Genomic DNA, 16,158 nt, shown 5'->3' with positions numbered 1-16,158 from the left:
TTTTTTGTTGAACTTACGCTAAGGACAACACACGCAGCCATGCCCGAGGGAGTACTCGAACCTCTGACGGGGGGAGCCGCGTGGACCGTGACAAGGCGCCTAAGACACTTCGGCTACCCCGCGAGACAGCTAGAATCTGTGAGGAACTACTGGTTACTATCTCACAACTGCTCAGGGCTCTAGGTCTTCCACCACCTGCAGCCTTGGTTTCAATAAACTTTTCATGACAGAAACCTGTTTCCAACATCAAATGTGAAAGAAATTTGTGATTTAGACTGCTACTTATTACTATTGTATTAAGTACCATCGCTGAGTTCCTTCATGGTGAGAGTGTTACTATTTTTTCAACTGGTCACAACTAAGATTACAGGATGAAACATTATTTTCCCGGTGAGTGGAAGTTGATAGTAAGGAATGCGCAGATGTTGTTATCCACAATGGAGCAGTGATTAGTACTCCGGAGTGTAGCCAAGATTAACCGGAGAACCGGAGTTAAAGGGAGAATAAGTCCGAATATCCGTATCGTAACAAAATTCTCTGTAAGGGTCGATAGGCTGTACGGCAAATCTATTTCTAGGTGAAATAGAAGTATAAATAAGTTGGTTGGTTGGTTTGGGGAAGGAGACCAGACAGCGTGGTCATCGGTCTCATCGGATTAGGGAAGGATGGGGAAGGATGTCGGCCGTGCCCTTTCAGAGGAACCATCCCGGCATTTGCCTGGAGTGATTTAGGGAAATCACGGAAAACCTAAATCAGGATGGCCGGACGCGGGATTGAACCGTCGTCCTCCCGAATGCGAGTCCAGTGTCTAACCACTGCGCCACCTCGCTCGGTTATAAATAAGTCATCTCCCGCGTGCGAACTGTGCTAATGCCGATATTGAACCATTTTATGTCGAAGCAACATGGTTGCACTGGCTACAGTCTTTTTTTTAATTTTCCGGCTTTTGGAACGTGACCATACAGCCATCTCAACACTGGAAATGTTATGTTACACAGTGTAGTTTGTGTTGACAGTTCCAAGTAGACAGCTGTGTAGTCTTAATAAAGAATTGATTCCAACATAAAACGAGTTTTACACCCACAGTGTGTTGAAATAAGTAAACGAGACTAAACTGTAAAAGAGGATACACGGAGGTGATATGGCAACACAATAAGGAATCTTAAATCGCCATTGGTACACTTTTGTAACATTCCCAATTCAATCCATATTAATGACTATATACCTAAATGAAAAACAAAATATTCTTTTCTATGTCCTGCAAGAACTGTTTCAAAAGCTGCAGACAGATATTTGAATATTTGTGCAGGACTATAATTACCATCTAGGCAGAAAAGGGGAACAGTTTATAAGAACCAGATTTAGATGTTAACAGCCATATGTATAGTTACACCATTCTTCAGAACATATGGTTGTTCTCGATTGTTTTGAAGAACATTCTGGACAATTCAGGTGAATGAACGCCACCGAACGCTTATGGAGCATAATCGAAATGTCAGTTTGTGTACAAAATGTTACACCGGCAACATTTCCGCATAGAGGTAGCATGGCTATTCTGCAGTGGACTTCCAACGACGTTTTGATTTCATGCTACGTTGATTTTCTGCAATACGCGCGGCAAAAGGAGCTCCGCCACGATATTATGAGGTGTCCCAGAGCTTTTGTAACCTCTGTGTACATATAAAACGACTTCACCTTAGTGCATTTTGGGCCTAACGTAATAACACAATCCTTCGGCGTACCAACCACTAACCGAATACGGAGATGAAGACGGCCATGCCTTATATTATAAATAGGTCTTTCCCAATCTGCCGAAAAGAAAAATATAATAACTGGTATGACACAAAAATATAAACAACAAAAAAAGTTTTACATCACCTCGGTTCCGAGAGTTCCGGAACCTGTACAGAAAATTGGAATAGGGATCAACATAAACATCATTTCCCCCATTTTTAATGCTCATGAAAACCACACATTGCATCTTGTTCCACGTACAGCAAGACATTCAGAAGTGGTGGTGCAGGTTGCTGTACACAACAGTACCTCTAATACCCAGTATCACGTCCTCTTCCATTGATGCATGCCACAAGTTCATCAAGGCACTGTTGATCCAGATTGTCCCTCTTCTCAACGGAGATTCGGCGTAGATCCCTCAGAGTGGTTGGTGGGTCGTGTCGTCTACAAACAGCCCTTTTCTATCTATCCCAGGCATGTTCGATACCGTTCATGTTTGGAGAACATGCTGGCCACTCTAGTCGAGCGATGTCGTTATCCAGAAGGAACTCATTCACAAGATGTGCACGATAGGGGCGCGAATGAAGAAGAATGCCTCGCCATTATGCTGCCGATATGGTTACACTATCGACCGGAGGATGGCATTCACGTATCCTGCAGCCGTTAAGAGCCTTCCATGACCACCAGCGTCGTACGTCGGCCCCACATAATGCCACCCCAAAACTGTAGGGAACCGACACCTTACTGCACTCGCTGGATGGTGTGTCTAAGGCGATCAGCCTGACCGCATTGCCTGGTTGAAGGCAAACGCGACACTCATCGGTGAAGAGAACGTGGTGCCAGTCCTGAGCGGTCCATTCGGCATGTTGTTGGGCCCATCTGTACCGCACTGCATGGTGTCGTGGTTGCAAAGATGGACATCGCCATGGACGTCGGGAGTGAAGTTGCGCATCATTCAGCCTATTGAGCACAGTTTGAGTCGTAACACAACGTCCTGTGGCTGCACGAAAAGCCTTATCCAACATGGTGTCGTTGCTGTCCGGGTTCCTCCGTGTCATAATCCGTAAGTAGCGGTCATCCGCTGCAGTAGTAGCCCTTGGGCGGCCTGAACGAGACATGTCATCGACAGTTCCTGTCTCTCTCTGTATCTCCTCCGTGTCAAAACAACATCACTTTGGTTCACTCTGAGACGCCCTTGTTGAGAGCCCTTCCTGGCACAAAGTAACAACGCGGACGCGTCCGAACCGCGGTATTGACCGTCTTGGCATGGTTGAACTACAGACAACACGAGTCGTATGCCTCCTTCCTGGTGGAATGACTGGAACTGATCGGCTGTCGGACCCCCTCCGTTTAATAAGCGCTGCTCATGCATGGTTGTTTACGTGTTCTGGCGGGTTTAGTGACATCTCTTAACAGTCAAAGGGACTGTGTCTGAGATACAATATCCACAGTCAACGTCTATCTTCAGGAGTTCTGGGAACCGGTGCGATGCGAACCTTATTTTGAAGTGTGTAAAAGCCCTTATAGAGGACAAAGTAATTAACAAACTGTTTTATCTATTATTTGTGAATTTATTTTCGATTCTCAGCGGTTGCATTAACGTTTTGCGGCAGTAGTAGAGCGCAGTACTTTCTCACCTAATTACATCATTTATCCTATAATGGTAAAACACACACACACACACACACACACACACACACACACACACACACACACAGACAGACACGGAGTGAGAGATGAGGGGGAGGTGGGGGTGGGAGAGATACGGTGTGTTCTAAAATGACACCTGGCACACGAAAGGAAAGAACAGAACAAATTAACATCATTGGCAGTCACACTTTGTAGAGCAAGCTACTGCTAGTAGTGTGGGAAAGGAGAGTTCTTAGGGGAAAAGTGGGTGTAATGTATCTTTATTAGAATATTTTTCGCGAATTGTCGAAGATAGCAAGAAATCATCATTTTTTCCGTTTTCCGTTGGTCCTCCCTTGTTCTAAAATTCGTAGATGTGTAACACCCCCCCCCGTCACTTATCTGGTTTTGGTGTGTGTTCACCCCAGGTAATAGACTAACAGATCAACAGAGAGTGCAAAACTGCCGCAATATCGGATAACGCAAAGAAAGTAATAAGGCCCTGTGACTCCTGATTGAACTGCGGTGGCAGTGTTGATATTAATTGATTCATAATTGATCTGTTTTAATTAAAAAGGGGTGCACATTGATGTTATATTCAGCTATTGAACACCAGATGCAAATTTTGAACATAAAATTAATTAAGAAAGTGACTTGGGATTTCAACTACTTGATTGAAGACAGATGCAGTCGATTAGCTCAGATTTATTTTAACTCATGACCGTCAATCATCGCATTACATGACTCTCCTAAGAGGCAGTGGTAATAAATTGCGTTTGCGTGGAGTAAAGTGCGATAAATCAAAAGTAATTCCTATCAACTGACCCAGGCGTAATGCGAAGTGCGAGAAGAATTCTACAATACACGGCCCATGAAACCCTCGTGGAAACTTTGCCGACGTGATCCAACAAATTAATCAGTGGCCGGAGCGGCCGCAATATCACCGAATTCAGCGTGGCGGTACGGTTGCAGGTTCGAATCCTGCCTCGGACACGGATGTGTGTGATGTTCTTAGGTTAGTTAGGTTTAAGTAGTTCTAAGTTCTAGGGGACTGATGACCTCAGCAGTTAAGTCTCATAGCGCTCAGAGCCATTTGAACCATCAGCGTGGCAGGGTGGCGGCATTGTGTGAACATCGGCCGACCTCGTGGTGCTGCAAGGCTGAGCTCGTTTATTCACTCCTAGCTATCATGCTCAGTTCATAGCTGAACCAAAACTTCCTATCTCCAAGCTCAATCGTTCCCTTTGCTAAGTCCTAAACTGCAGAGATGCTCACTCTTTCTCAGGCAAGCTGAGTCAAGAACGCCACATCCGCACTCTAGGCAAGCTGGGAACGGAAGACTTCTACGGAGACTTCTCACAGTCCGCTCTTCACCTCGGTTTCCCCTCCAGCAAAATCACTTAGGCCAATTGCAGCGCAAGTCACGTTAATTATGCTTCACTTCCCAGCGCCGACCAATGCCTGCTCTGGGAAGTGAACAAATTCCCACAAAATTTCCCTTCCTCTCAACTTCTATTTTGCAACTCCCAGGCCACCCATCAAGGTTAGTGTCTGCACAAACAACAAGTTTTCCGTAATTCTGACTCCCAGGAGAGTACCTCAAATTCCTTGGTCCTACATTCCCATCGGAGGCTGGCGTATTTCATTCTGTCACTCTTCACCTGATTTTCTGCAGACTCTGCGGACCGTGAATTCAGTGTGAAGTTGCTATAGTCATGAATATGCATAGTTTGACCTCTGTTGACCGCTCCACTGTAGCTTTGCACAGCTTTCTCGCATGTTTCACAGAAAACAGGATGACGGACATTTATCAACAGGCATACAAGTTCTCCTTCTGTTTCCCGGTACACCAGCATGGAGTTGGGGTCAACCACCCACTCACTGTCACTCATCTTAAGGCAGCTGGAGGCCGTGCACCGTTACCTCTTTCTCAGAGCTTGAGCCGCCCTAAGCTGCCTATTGTCGCTCCCCTTAGCCGTCCCCCGGCGGCCATGGTCAATTCTGAGTACTTCCCTGGGGTAAAGCAGCCTCCAGTAAATCGACGCATTTCCACAAAGTTTTCATGTCGTGTGAATTACTTTAAAACCATCACCCAACATTAATCATTCCAATACGTCCATACTATACCCTCTACAAGATGCATTGTGCCTTGTCAGTCATTTTTGTTCAGCCCTACTGTTCGCTTAACGTGAGTTAGGTGATCTTTAATGACTTCATGTAAGGGGCATAGTTCTTGCCATCTTACAGATCTATGTTCTGTCTTGTAACAAATTGAAAAGCAAAAGATAAACTGCATTTCATTTATTTAAAAAACGCAACATACATCCATGAATAGCAAGAAATAATGATGGAAGCCGCGGTTAGGATTGAAATTTTTGCAAAGTGCCTACAGGACTAACCGTTTCTTCTGTTTTGCATTAGAAAATTGTTTGAGGTACCGGGCTACCCAGGCACAATGAGGAATGAATTAGAAGAAAATGTACTATAAAACAGCAGAAGGTAAGAATTTAAGCTGCATATACTATATATTTGAATACCTGTGGGTGAGTTTTTCATCATAATGTTCAGATATTAAATATCCAAAAAAATGAATAAGTACCAGAACGTGTATGGGTAGAAGTATAAATATGAACTGCTTCCACAATACCATGCAGACTTTATTTTAAATTAATAGATTTTTTTCGTAATTTCTGGGTAGAACAATTCCATGGTTAAGGTTGAATAAGAAGTGCACTGTTTTTGTGCCATTGATGTGTGTTTATTTCTAACTAGTTGTCGGCTTATTGGGCCATCTTCGGGAAAGGACAGGCGAGCGTTCTTAAGGTACACTAGTAACCAAACATTAGAGGCAAAGATACAATCCAGTTGCACAGAATGTTGTGCATCAAATTTCTCTTTTGACGCTGAAATTGCACTTTATGCAATGGACAATAGTAAGAGCAATAAATAGTAGTATTACAGATTATTTGTTTATAATGTCAAAGTTTGTGAGGTCTTGACGTCGGATGAGAAACTGTCAAACTGACCATTCGTCAGCTATGTTGTGCACCAAACATGTGTTTTAACATTGTAAATTACATTTTGTGCACTGGACTTATATTGTGTTCAATACTGTCCACTGCAATTTACAACACAACACAATAAATATTGTGTTTGATATTTTCCATCGCGCAGAGTGTAATTTACAATCTTAAAAAATGTGCAAGTGGACTGTATCTCTGCTTATAATGTTTCTTACCTAAGAACTAGCGTCCATTACAGACGCTAGCCCGTTTTGTGTCGTGAATATGTCCCAGTAAGGCGAAAACTAGTAAGATTGGTTCAAATGGCTCTAAGCACTATGGAACTTAACATCGGAGGTCATCAGTCCCCTAGAACTTAGAACTACTTAAACCTAACTAACCTAAGGTCATCACACACATCCACCGTAGCGGTCGCACGGTTCGAGACTGAAGCGCCTAGAACAACTAGGCCATTCCGGCTGGCTGTTAAAAGTAAACGAAAATCAGCCACGCGGGATTAGCCGAGCGGTCTGGGGTGCAGCAGTCATGGACTGTGCGGCTGGTCCCGGTGGAGGTTCGAGTCCTCCCTCGGGCATGGGTGTGTGTGTTTGTCCTTAGGATAATTTAGGTTAAGTAGTGTGTAAGCTTAGGGACTAATGACCGTAGCAGTTAAGTCCCATAGGATTTCACACACATTTTTTAAACGAAAATCAGTAGAACAAAAATAGTGTACTTGTTAGTCAACCTTAACTACGCGGGTTTATTTGTATCACTGGCACTGCATCCGTCAGAGGGAAGCTTAACACGCTTACAAACAAACAGTTTAAATTTAACTAACTAAGCAGTTATCCGATCTAATCGGCAAGACTCCAAAACTCATGTAAGGCTATTAGTTAGTGGAAGAGTAACTCCCAACAGTGTCCCTGTCCAGCTGTGGGGCGAGTTTTGGCGTGCTGTTGAAACGTGGGTGTGGTTTGCAGAGTGGACCTACCGAGCCAAATTTCGATCTCACTTTTTTTTTTGGCGAATGAGATACGTGCACGAGCGGTGTTCACACTGGGCGTAGCTAGAGCGCCGGAAGCGACTCATTACCGCAACAATTTATGCACTTTACAGAAAGAGAGAGAGAGAGAGAGAGAGAGAGAGAGAGAGAGAACGAGTAAGTTGGTATCGGGGCCACACGGGATTGCGAATGAGGGGGAGGGGGAGAGATTATAGAAAGAGGGGGAGGGAGTGGTGGAAGGAGGGTACGGAGGGCGGGAAATTCTCGGTCGAACTGGCGGCGAGGGCTGGCAGCAGATACGTAAGGGGCGGCCCGGTGGCTGGGGTCCGGCTTGAATTATGGGGATCACCGAGTGGTTAGGGAAGTCAGAGGACTTGAATTGGCGCGGTGGGTCTACGTTTGAGTGCGGTGCCCGTGGGGTGGGGACTGGGGTCGGGGAGGGGGGGGGGAGGGGTGCAGGGCGCTGATGCTCCCCTGCTGTGTCATTACGGCGTCGGCGTGCCGGCTCCAGAATGAAATAGCAGGTGCCATGTGTTATGTATACGGCATTGTGCGGCTCGCGGAGAGGGGGAGCCGCCCGCCGTATGAATATGTCAGTGGGGGCTGAATACGCCCGTCCCTTGTTTGCCTCGGCTGGCTTTTCAGACAGATGAAATAGACCGGCAGGCCGCGCAGAGCCGCCCCGGACGTCCATCTGCGATCCGCGGGCGCGCACAGACACAGGGACTGACTACACGGGCGGAGGGGCGGGAGGGAGGTGCAGACGGGAGGGAAAGCGCGGCGCGACGCGGCGCGGCTGTTTGCTCGGATGCGCGCGATGCGCCGCCACTGACCGCATTCTTCGCGGCCGGCGAAGCGCCGCCCGACCGCCGCCGACAGCCGCCTGTTTGCTCAGCCCTGTGGAGGGCGCAAACGCGGCAGAGTGCGGTCTGGCCGGACACCGGCGCCGCGTCCGGTTTTTTCATCCGCTCTGTCCGATTACCTCGTCTGTTCCTCAAGAGCGGGCCTTTTGTTCGGTGTTCCGTACACGGGTAGGTCTCTGTAGACTGAGCTCTTGCCCGATTACGAAAGCGATGCGATAGAAATCGATCGGTCCACCTGACGTCTCATTGGCATCATTGTTGTCGGAATGCCCCTGAAAATCGGGATCTCTGTTGGTATAACGAATCAAAACTACCGTCTAGGTCACTATTTCCTCAAGGTGAGGTTTATTATCTTTGGCCCGAAAAAAGCATGTTCTTTGAGATTTTTTTTCTCGGGCGTGTTACAGGTATCAGTGTCTAATTAGGTCAAAATGTTTATTGATATTTCCTCTACAAACCGAAATTTTTTCGACCGGAAATGTCGAAGAGCAAAGGCGGAAGTGCCGTCGGAACGAAACAAAATTTCGATGTAGACCCCCACGCGCGGTATGACAGAGGTTGAAACGTCCCCTTGGAAAAATTATTGAATTACTGTGCTGGTAAACCCCTTACGTTACTTGATTTTCAAACAGCTGAGCAAAACTAAACGTATTCAGACATTTCTCTCTTTACTTACTCTGATCATTACTAAACTGACAGGCCGGTCGGAGTGGCCGTGAGGTTCTAGGCGCCACAGTCTGGAGCCGAGCGGCCGCTACGGTTGCAGGTTCGAATCCTGCCTCGGGCATGGATGTCTGTGGTGTCCTTAGGTTAGTTAGGTTTAATTAGTTCTAAGTTCTAGGCGACTGATGACCTCTGAAGGTAAGTTGCATAGTGCTCAGAGCCATTTGAACCAACTAAACTGACACACGATATTTTAAGCGCAACGCAATCTGACTTTCAATAATCCCTACAAAAGAATGGCCCTGGCTAACAACAACTTATACCTGTCATGAATCACTTACCTCACAAAAATATTCGTTACTCCAACTACTGCAATACAGTGAGCGCCAATACTGCCAGCTAAATAAAGGATTCTAACTACTGAAGGCACTAACTTCTGATAGGCATAGTTAGCAAATGAAAGATTTTGATAGAGAACAAACAATATATTTACCTTAATAATGTTCAAAAGTCATCATATATATATATATATATATATATATATATATACTCCTGGAAATGGAAAAAAGAACACATTGACACCGGTGTGTCAGACCCACCATACTTGCTCCGGACACTGCGAGAGGGCTGTACAAGCAATGATCACACGCACCGCACAGCGGACACACCAGGAACCGCGGTGTTGGCCGTCGAATGGCGCTAGCTGCGCAGCATTTGTGCACCGCCGCCGTCAGTGTCAGCCAGTTTGCCGTGGCATACGGAGCTCCATCGCAGTCTTCAACACTGGTAGCATGCCGCGACAGCGTGGACGTGAACCGTATGTGCAGTTGACGGACTTTGAGCGAGGGCGTATAGTGGGCATGCGGGAGGCCGGGTGGACGTACCGCCGAATTGCTCAACACGTGGGGCGTAAGGTCTCCACAGTACATCGATGTTGTCGCTAGTGGTCGGCGGAAGGTGCACGTGCCCGTCGACCTGGGACCGGACCGCAGCGACGCACGGATGCACGCCAAGACCGTAGGATCCTACGCAGTGCCGTAGGGGACCGCACCGCCACTTACCAGCAAATTAGGGACACTGTTCCTCCTGGGGGTATCGGCGAGGACCATTCGCAACCGTCTCCATGAAGCTGGGCTACGGTCCCGCACACCGTTAGGCCGTCTTCCGCTCACGCCCCAACATCGTGCAGCCCGCCTCCAGTCGTGTCGCGACAGGCGTGAATGGAGGGACGAATGGAGACGTGTCGTCTTCAGTGATGAGAGTCGCTTCTGCCTTGGTGCCAATGATGGTCGTATGCGTGTTTGGCGCCGTGCAGGTGAGCGCCACAATCAGGACTGCATACGACCGAGGCACACAGGGCCAACACCCGGCATCATGGTGTGGGGAGTGATCTCCTACACTGGCCGTACACCACTGGTGATCGTCGAGGGGACACTGAATAGTGCACGGTACATCCAAACCGTCATCGAACCCATCGTTCTACCATTCCTAGACCGGAAAGGGAACTTGCTGTTCCAACAGGACAATGCACGTCCGCATGTATCCCGTGCCACCCAACGTGCTCTAGAAGGTGTAAGTCAACTACCCTGGCCAGCAAGATCTCCGGATCTGTCCCCCATTGAGCATGTTTGGGACTGGATGAAGCGTCGTCTCACGCGGTCTGCACGTCCAGCACGAACGCTGGTCCAACTGAGGCGCCAGGTGGAAATGGCATGGCAAGCCGTTCCACAGGACTACATCCAGCATCTCTACGATCGTCTCCATGGGAGAATAGCAGCCTGCATTGCTGCGAAAGGTGGATATGCACTGTACTAGTGCCGACATTGTGCATGCTCTGTTGCCTGTGTCTATGTGCCTGTGGTTCTGTCAGTGTGATCATGTGATGTATCTGACCCCAGGAATGTGTCAATAAAGTTTCCCCTTCCTGGGACAATGAATTCACGGTGTTCTTATTTCAATTTCCAGGAGTGTATATATATATATATATATATATATATATATATATATATATATATATATTAGTTCATGATATCCAGTATTACAAATTTACGCTTTCTGGCGGACACACGTCCACTTCGTCAGCTCTTAAAATTCTGTCATCTCTCTCCCCACATCCACCACTGCTGGCGGCTCACCTCCAACTGCCCAACACTACAATAGCAAATATTCCAACAATGCAGACCAGCCACAGACTGCACACAGCACAGTCAGTGATTTTCATACAGAGCGCTACGTGGCGTTACCAACATAAAAACCTAAACAGCCCTCTTACAAGGTAAGCCGGCTCGTCTGAAATCAAAACTGAGTTGACGTTAGCGAAATAAATAAGAATCATTAAGAGTTGTACCTCGCTTAAGTTATTTGGACCATAGAGAACAAAAAGGCGAGCATTTCAAAAACAATAGGCAACTTACGTTCAATTTTCTATTCCGGGTCCATAAACTAGTCCTTCCTCTTCCTCATAGAGGGCGTTCTGCTCGATCTGGGCCATCCTCCTGCGCTGCTCCAGAGCCGCTCGTACGGCCGGTGACAAGAGGTTTTCGGCCGCTTGAATCCGGTGGCCGTCCGAATGCTTGCCGAACTGCGTCGAATAGAGTCATAGGGTGACGTCCATCGTTGACATGGTCTTCAGAATTGCTGAATACCCTTGGCTGAAGCTGCTCACTGCCAGGAAAGTCGCAATCTCCACAGTCTTCGCACCAGAATGCAAATGCTTGGGGGCTAACTTCCAAACACACGTATTCAAACTTTCATTTGAATTTTGTGTGTTTCCTCCCAGGCACTGGTACAATAACTCGTCCTCCGAAAGAAAAAAAACTGGTGCGTGAAAAAGGCCGATTTCAGGCAGGTGCATTTTTTTGTTCAACCGCAAATAACAAACATTCGGAAAAACCGTTTCAGGGGTGGATTCAAAAATGCAATTTAAAAAATTCAATTTAAAAAAAATCGATTTTTTTAACCAAAAGATAGTAAACCTAAAGATAATTAACTAGCCATTCATACAATATAACACAGGTCTTTATACACAGGTGTTAAAACTCTCAAAACAGGAAACTAATGAAAAGTCCAATAGTCCACAATCGTTGTATGCTGGCATAAGCTGTCGCCAGCAGACCGGTCAGTAAAGATGTAGCAGGAAGATCGCTAGTAGGCGCTGGATCAAGCGTACCTATCGGGAGAGAGGCCAAAGATAGACTCGCAAGCAATGCGCTGCCAACACCCTCTAGATTGCAAGCATTTAGATCGCCGCCGGAGGGCTCAGTCTCAGGCACTAGCGCAGTCGCTCGTCAGTGGCTCAGTCACTGAAACGACAACTTGCACTCCAGTTTGGCGTCTGTCATTCATCGCATAACGATACTTGCACTTCACCAGCAGCGAGGCTAACGTCGACTAATATTGAAGAGTTTTTACGAACACATGTACGCTGTTAAAGTTCAGTAGCAGCAATCCGTTTAAGTAAATAAAGAACCCTGTTAATACATGTGTACAGTTGTGTTGTAGAAAGAGGATACTGGCCACCAACAACATCCTCTCTCTTCCTTCCCATGGTACAAGACTCAACAAATCGTATTTACTGAAGCCAATTAGAGACTCATTGCATGAATAGTCAACCAATTATGTATAATGACTTTAGCTGTGGCTGCCTTTAGTTACAGATGACCGTTTTCTGTCTGCTTAGCACATCGTCAGGTCTAATTCGGAAAACATAAAACTTGGCGCGACAAAATAAAACTTACATAATTGTAACACTAAAAATACACGGTCCAGTCAAAGTAGTGTGACCACTTCTTATGTTGAACATCAACATGCAATAACCATCTACAGACGCCAATTGTCAGCACTAGCAGTGGTATATATACAGGATGTTTCCGTAAGAGCGTACAAAAATTTAACAGGACATAGAGGATGCTCCATTGAACAATATGAGGTAAGGAATATGGGGTCGAAGAAGACAGCTTAAGGAGATAATAGGAATAAAATCACAGTACTGCGTACTTTTTTATTTACATTAGTTACAGTCAACTGCAAATATCGTCACTGAAGCAATGAACGTACCATTTTTACACTGAAAGAAGATACAGAAATATGCAGTCAGATTTCAATCTGATGCAAAGATTGGTAACTCTCTTTAAAAGTTCATACATGTAAAATTGCGCCCTTCACAAAGATAAAAAGAGTAGTATCCTGTGACTATAATATCAACTATAGTGTGGAGCCGCGCGGAGTGGCTGCGCAGTTAGAGGCGCCATGTCACGGATTGCGCGGCCCCTCCCGCTGGAGGTTCGAGTCCTCCCCCGGGCATGTGTGTGTGTGTGTGTGTGTGTGTGTGTGTGTGTGTGTGTGTGTCTGCGTGTGTGTTGTTCTTAGCATAATTTTAAGTAGTGTGTAAGTCTGGGGACCGATGACCTCAGGAGTTCGGTCCCTTAGGAATTCACACACATTTGAACGTTTGTAATGTGGATGAGCTACAGATGGGATAGCTCAAACTGATACAAATACCTGAGTGCAACGGTTTGAGTGAATGTGGAATGAAACAATAACATAGGTTCAATGGTACATGGCAGAACTGGACTTATTAGTAGAATACTGTGGAAACGCCTGAAGATGACTGAAACTACCCCGCAAAAACCTACTTAGTTTTTAGAACCAACTTTAAGTGATTATCCTGTTAATATATTTCACCTCTCCCCATACCATACTATGGATGTAGATGTAGATAAAGAATTTAGTGAAACGTTTTCCGATTTTAATAATTCTTTTTGTTTTATGATGGAGAAGTATTTTTGCATATCAATATACTGGCCATTGGTTTGTACACATATTACGTGATTGACCATGTAACGCTCCCCATTGTAACCTCTACTTCTGTACGTAGTTTTATGTTACGTCCTCACAACTCCTGGCAGTCTGCTCCTTGCAGCATTAGGTTTGAATAAGTCCTTAATATTTTATTATTATCTGTAGTAGAAGTGTCGGTATTACTTTTAGTGTTTTTTTAAAAAGGGTGGAGCCCCTCCACGCCCACACCGACTTGGTGACCAACACAAAATATCTACTGACACCTCCGTATTTGTTAGGTAGATAATGGCTGAAAAGCTAGTGAAGGGTAGCGGTTTCAAGAGCAGACGGGGAAAAAAGTGCCAAGGCAAGCGCCAACGGAAAAAAATCCTTTGCGATAGTCGAGTCGAGTAGCAAGGGCAGTGCCGGTTTCTTGCTATCTGCGACAGATCATGCAAGGGTAAGGTCTTGGGTACCGTGCAATGCTAGGTACCTTTATCGTAGCTTAGGTCGTCATAAAGTGTGTGAGTCGTTTCGAAGTGGGCTACTCCTGAGCTGCGCAACTGCGAACTCACCTGGGCCAGCTGCAGCGTCTGTACCTGAAACAAGCCAAGATTGTTATATAAGAGGTCGGTTGGTCATAAATCTATCACTGTGTAAGGCTCTTGATAGAGTTTGTTTGTGTTTACTGTGCAATACGGCTTCCCTGCGTTACCTGTGGGTCCGCTAGTTTACACCTGAGGGTGCCAGTTAATTTTGTTGTGCTGCAGATGTTCATCAATATTTGTCATGTCTTTGTTTTGGTATTATCCATACGTAGTTAATTACTCCTAAGTAGTGGAGTTTTTGGACGATTGTGTTTCCACCTCCTATAATGTTATACTTATGGCAATGTTATACTTATGGCATTTTTATATTGCCGCCAGTAAATTTTCTTTTTCCCGGATTTGATCTGAAGGTGATCTGGTAGTCAGATCTAAATTGGTAATTTTTACCTAAAAAATAGCTTCCCAAGCGGTGTTTCTGATCCCTTATTACGTTTACGTATCCCAAAGGTGATTTAAGGTTACTTGTTTCGAAGCCGTTAAGGGAACCTACATGTGATTCAAATGTTGATATACTGTCTGTTTTGCAAAATAATCCGCAAGCATTAATTGTAGGAACCAGGGGCTCCGTACGAAGCTTTCGCTGTTTTACAGTTTTAAGTAATGACAGTATTTGGGATAAGTGTAGTCGTTGGGATGGAGGTAGCTGCAGAAATGAAGAGCAAACATGCTTAGAAATGAACCTAAGCAGATGAAATAATTATCATGAATTTATGATGCATACTTGCATAACGTATCCGTGTGACCAAAATCTGTTTTGCAGTTGGAATATTTGTCCCTACTTGTACTTATTAATAAAGGAAATGGTATCCATAGTTAACAAAAGGAGGAGTATGTTACCAGAGCATATTTCATGTTTACAGTGAAAGTTTTTGCTAAATAACTAAACCTGAAACTGTACTAAACCCTAAAGCTGAAGTCTGTCGACACAACACAGTTTAATCTTTATTTTCTTTTATCATAGCCCAACATCACTGAATCTGAATCTGCATTATTCTAGTACACCTCGGTCTATTTAGTACATTTACAGGTATTTCCTCCTTCTTTTTTGTGAAAAGTTTTATTGAAAAACAATACGTGTGTTGTAGCTGATAGCGCCTGCGATAATTGTGGATGCTGTTCGCCCCGTTAGCTGAGTGGTCAGCGTGACGGATTGCCGTCCTATGGGCCCGGGTTCGATTCCCCGCTGGGCCGGGGATTTTCTCCGCTCAGGGACTGGGTGATGTGCTGTCATCATCATCATTTCATCCACATCCAGCGCGCAGGTCGCCCAACGTGGCGTCGAATGTCATAAGACATATACCAAGGCGGCTGGACCTGCCCCGCAGGAGGCCTCTCGGCCAATGACGCCAAACGCTCATTTCATTTCCATTGTGGATGCTTTGTGAATTACACGCTTAATAACAGGAATCGAACGCGGGTCTTCGACACTGCTGCCAGACACGGTTAATACTGAGCTACTGAGACAGACGAGACAAGTACGTGATAGCGTGCAAATGGTTTATTTTATAATAAATATCTATCTTATTTCAACTATTGTACACTCGGAACGTACAAAGAAAGGACGAAGAAAACGAGGTAGACGAATAGTGGGAGAAGAGTTAAAATATGTCAAAGATTTTGAATAAGAATGCGGAGACTGTTTGTTAGGTTATATATGGTATGTGTCAGAAGTATGGAGGGACATAGACCTTAAATTATTTTTAATTTCAACTGGGAATTTTTTTTCATTGATATGCGAAGCAATCCACGCCATTCGATGTAATACGGGCATGTACGAGGGCATGCTGGTAAGTAATGTCTCCGACATTTTTATGTTGGTACGTGAGACACAACGTGCTATAATCGAGTTTGGAATTCGAAGAGCTCGTTCATACATG

This window comes from Schistocerca americana, chromosome 5 (genome assembly GCF_021461395.2).
Source record: "Schistocerca americana isolate TAMUIC-IGC-003095 chromosome 5, iqSchAmer2.1, whole genome shotgun sequence".
Classification (NCBI taxonomy): domain Eukaryota; kingdom Metazoa; phylum Arthropoda; class Insecta; order Orthoptera; family Acrididae; genus Schistocerca; species Schistocerca americana.
Note: the sequence above shows the minus strand (reverse complement) of the source record.